Consider the following 5,236-nt stretch of genomic DNA (forward strand, 5'->3'; position numbering starts at 1 on the left):
GATACGGTATGTCTAAAAATTCCCTATGGCTAAAGGCTTGGGCCTTATGAAATCTGAGGCTTAGTATGCACTTAGGCACTCTGTTTATTACAGCTTGTCAAGGGGCAGAGAACTCCAATAGATAAAGCTGCCTAGGGTACCTCTGTCTTTAGCTTTGGCAGAAAGGCTGAACAGCATGGTGAGGTTTTTCCATGGAGGCTAAAAATCAAAGGAAGTGGTTTTGATATCTAATTAATCCAAATAGCAAACATACAAAATGAACAGGGGTCTCAATCAATGTCCAAAGTTTGATAGTTGGGCTGTCAGTGGGCTAGTTTACAAAGTTCTCCAAGACTTAGGTCCGGGTGGAGTAGGTCTTTAAGTAGGAATGCAGGTTCTGCCATGCAAGGCGCCCTAAACAACTACAACTTTTTTGTTTTTAGGACCCAGTCTCAGTGAGCGCTGTCTCTAAGGCATTGCAATGATTTATGCAAAACACCTGATAATGACTGCAAAATGGAAGGTTAAGGGAATATTAATGTTTACCCTTGGAAGATCCGCTCCATGACGACAGTTGTAGGAATAAAAGTCAGGCGAGCTACTGTCCAATAACATTTGGACCATAGTACAATGCCTAGCGCATTGAACTTCACAAAAACACATTGCTGTTAACATTTGTGTGGCCGAACACATCATCATTGTAAATATAACCCTGTGCAATTTGTGTCAGTTTACGCAATGGACCGCAACTGATTGTCACGCTAATAAATGTGGGGCCTCATTTATGAAAAGTGATGCATCGCTGCGTGAAAACAGCGATGTGTCACTTTTCATTGCGCCCTCCTTGCGACATGCTGGATGCGTTATATTTACAGTATGACGCATCATGTCACAAGGAGTTACAGATACGTCAGTATTTCTGACATATCTGTAGGCGCAAAAATTACGAATTGCTGGAGTGTGTCACAAAAGTGACGCAACTCCATCAATGGGTCATTTTAAATGGGCAAGTCCCATTTCAAATGTGCCTGCGTGAGGTGTAAGAGATTGACATATTTGCATCCTAGAAGTGACACAGTGAAATCTCATAGATTTCACTGTGTCACTTCTACAAGGCTTACTTGCGTCAGAATGCCCATCCTGCACAGGTATAATGTGGCGCCGGGGTTTACAAAGTAACGTGTCTATCTAGGTGCATCACTTTGTAAATATGACGCAACATGGCGCACCAGCGGCACAAAAGTGACACAAGGGCTCATAAATAAGCCCCCTGGTATTTAGCTAATGGGACAATGAGGGTTCCAGCAGTAAGCACTGGCTCAAAGAAACCTTAAGCCCCCACCTCTGCAAAAAACAGTGAGGAGCCCCACTAACAGACTCATAGCAGTCTAGTCCCCCTAAGCCTACCTTCGCAAAGCATCACAGAGACTGGTTTAATGGGGGGGAAAAGAGCCAGTAATTACCGGGACAAGGAGATTTTAGTGAATGTTATCCTTCATCACTGGTAAAAGTTGTGAATAGGTGCTATTTAGTGCAATTGATAAATTAAAAACCCATGGGGTGCTTGACTTTATCGGGTTCAATAAATACTTAATACGCCTCTAGGGCACTCCTAGTCAGGGCTTAAATGCTGTATTTTCCTTTCACTTTCTCCTCTTTCACCTCCTCTCTCTCTGCTATTTTATCCACCTGTCTCTTTATAACTTTCTTTCACTCTCTTTCACACTTTCTCTCATTAAACTTTTTTATAGCCTGCATGTCTCTCTATCTAGCTGTCTCTTCTCTCTCTGGTGTCTCTTTATTTCCTCTCCATTCTCTCTCCTGTGCTCACATTCAGCTAATTTACTCACCTATCTCTTTATGACCTTGCTCCCACTCTCTCAGCTGTCTATTATTCACGTTTGCGTCTTTCTTACTCTCTTACTCCCTCTACAATCTTCATAGTGTTTTCTCTCCTGCACATTTCTCTTTTCCTGGTGGTTCATTTCCTATTTCGCTCTGTTCTTGCTCTCCCTCGTGTGTGAAGTCCCTCAGAGTCAAATGGGCGTCTTTTCCCAGGGTATTTCTATATTGCAACAATAAATAAATTAATGTTGGAACTTTGTTTCTTTCAGCAAAATGCCAAAAGCATCTCATGGAGCAGGCTTTTGACAGGCAGAAGGAATCGCTGTTCTTTATTTTGCCCAGCTGTTAGTAAGGACAAACCCTTCACAGCAATAAAAAAAAACACTAGGTTTTCTGATGTAACCCTCCCTCACCAGGGTTACCCGTTGGTGGCATGCTTCATCTTCGGGTCCATCCCATTCAGCTACGGAACGGAGCATGCTGCGACCTACGTGTTACTTGGAAGCACTTATTGGTGTATATTAACTGATGTAAAAACGATGAAAAAAATATGAGTGGGAGGGTCTTATGTTGAAAGTGATATTAAAAATACATTGCTAGTAGATAAAGTGATATTTATTCAGGCCTCTAGTTGGCATGATACCTCAATTGTTGTACTATTTTAGCTGCACACACTCTGCATCTTGAAATGCGCGTCCCGGGTGGAAATCCTAGGTCATTGTTCAGAGTCTTGGAATAAGTGTGACTTAAGGCTTCCCTCTCAACCAGAGGATCCATGATGCAAGATTTCGGCATTATGTATATTTACAAACTGTAACACCAAGTAGGTGCTGTGTACAGTGGCGGCTGGTGACATTTGAAAGCGGTGAAGCGTAAAATAATTGACACACTGCACTGTGGCGAACGAGCATAACGAGCGAGCCCGAACAACCCAGGGGGGTTTTAGGGAAGTTCTCTTCCCCCGAGAAAATGTTTGAAAAAGACTGGGCAAATGGTGCATTTTCAAGCAAATGTGAGAAATAAAAATAATAATAACACATTTAAATGACCTGACACATAAAGTCAAGTTGGAATAAAGTAATTAGAAGTAGAAATGAGAAGTAGACCTTAAAACATGCACAATAAATTACAGCCTCCCTCCCCTCCTCCAATCTTCTATCTGCATGTCAATGTTACACATATGATAGGTTATTATTCAATCCATTTACACCATTTTAATCCATGTAAATCACAATTGTTATTCAATGTTGTCTCAAAGTCTGATGAATGCAGCGTTTCTTATCAAGATACAGGGCTTCTTCCAAATAAACTGCTAAAAAATAAAATTTGCGAAACTACAGCCACTGCAGAAGTTCAAAATTTCAAGGTAAAAAAACATTAGTTTGACTGAGGTAACCAATTGTGATATGTTAGTACTTTGGATACTGGAAGGGACACTATATAAAATAAAGTTTTGACTAGAAAGAGCTGAACAAAGCCCTAACACGACTAGCATTTTTCTGGTAAGTTAACAGATGCTCAAGATTTTCTCGCTTGCGACTCAAACTAATGGTAAAGGAGTACACATCCATCCACATGACAAAGAACACTGTGGCCTCCAAGCAGAGAGAATATATAACCTTCAATGCAGCAGAAAGGGAGTGTTTTGTGGAATGACATTCTGTGCTTTATGATTTGGGCATAGCATCAAAACTCATCACCATGTACTCAACCTTTTTCCAATAATTAGGGCAAATAGCTTTTTAACAAGCAACTCCCCTCCCCGCCCTTAAATACACATTTCTGTTCAAGTTGTGAAAATTAAGGACATGATGTCTATGCTGCCATTACAGGCAGGAGGGAAACAGACCAAGAGCCTCCTTGGCTACCTCTCCAGTTTTAAGGCAACACAAGGACTGGACCGATCTGTGGCAGACAGAGTGAAAAACTCACTGTCTATTCTTCTTGGAAACTGATTTTTCCAGTAGTCACTTTCCTTGTATGCCATTGTGGGGTTATATGAGCCCACGCATGAAGTCTACAAAGGACTTGCAGGCGGGTTGGCGGCAGGGGCAGCAGCAGCCCGGCTCTCGGCTCAGAGACGCTTCTTTAGCAGCTTTTCTTGCTTACCTCCTCCTTCTCATCTCCTTCACCATGTCCTGGAACTTAGTGCTCCGCGGGTCAATAGTACTGCCAAAGGGTTCCTTGGCCTCGGTCATCAGTCTCTTGTGTCTGGCCTTCTCCTCCAACTGCTTTTCCAGGCACTCTCGCTTCTCTTGCTTCCAGTCCACCACCATCTGATCTGGGGTATCTTGGCCAAGCTGGCAGCGATCAGTTCTTCCCTCTCCCTTCTTGCTCTGGCCTTCTGCTCCTCCTGGATACGCTCCTGCAAGGAAGAAAACCACTCGCAATCCTCTTCTTGCAGTTCCTGGAGCTGAAGCGGGCTCGGCCATAGTACTTCAGGCCACACCCCTGATACATACCCATGTTGACCGTACAACCGCGCTTTGAAGTGCTGACCCTTTCTCCAGGGTCACACCGGATCCTCAGGGGGTACTCCACCAAGACCATGGCACCGGGCCGAGCTTGGTAACCTAGACGGTAAGAGGGCTGGAAGATTGTGAAGACACCGGCATAAGGACGTGAGCACTGCCATTTTGAAAAGGGCGGATGTAGCAACACAGCCATGGTACAGTGGGAAAAGGATGCAAATCACAATGCTGCAATGCCAGCGTTGTGATTGGTGCGGTGCAGGCATAAAGCGCCCCAGGCCGGGAGCCTAATCGGAGGCCCTTTTCTCAAGAAAAGGGAGAGTGCGCATGACTGCTTTGGCCGTCCCCAGGCCACCCAAAGCAGTCAGGGCCCAAAGCATTGGGCTAGCCACTTCCCCTCTGCCCTCGAGCAGGACCGCCCACTCGCCCTCCCACAACCAGGCACTTATGCGTTCTCGCAGTGCGCGAAGCACTGAAGCAGAAACATAAAGAAACATAAAATGGTAGTTTTACCATTTTATGTTTCTGCCACTTGCACTGCGAGAAAGCAGTGTGGCGACGCCCCTATGGAGGAGCCGCCACTGGCTGTGTATACATTTTTATATCCTTCGCATGTAGATTTTGTGCAGCTTAAACAGTACAACAGGATGGGTATCTGGGAGTTAGATCCTTGGTCGTGAAGAAAAGCCATGGGGACGGGCTTGAAACATGTTGACCTTCTAGAAAGGCAGGTACATTATCACCTGAACTTTTTACCTTCCCCCTTTTTAACCATACCGACAAGAGGCCTGAATATAGCACTTTACGTACCAGGCAGGTATTTTTAATCTCACTTTCCACATAAAACCTTTCCACTCTTATTTTTCATAATTTTTACATCATTTAATATACACCTATAAGTGCTCCTACCTAACACATAGGTTGTAGCATGCCTTGTTCAG

The 5,236-nt window shown here is 44.1% G+C and overlaps 1 pseudogene; it reads right to left on the bottom strand.

The window, feature by feature from the left end:
• Positions 1-3,841: 3,841 nt before the first annotated feature.
• On the bottom strand, positions 3,842-4,459 carry LOC144820311 (large ribosomal subunit protein mL64-like; annotated as a pseudogene).
• Positions 4,460-5,236: the final 777 nt, after the last annotated feature.

The sequence above is a fragment of the Lissotriton helveticus genome, chromosome 2_1, assembly GCF_964261635.1.
Source record: "Lissotriton helveticus chromosome 2_1, aLisHel1.1, whole genome shotgun sequence".
Taxonomy (NCBI): Eukaryota; Metazoa; Chordata; class Amphibia; order Caudata; family Salamandridae; genus Lissotriton; species Lissotriton helveticus.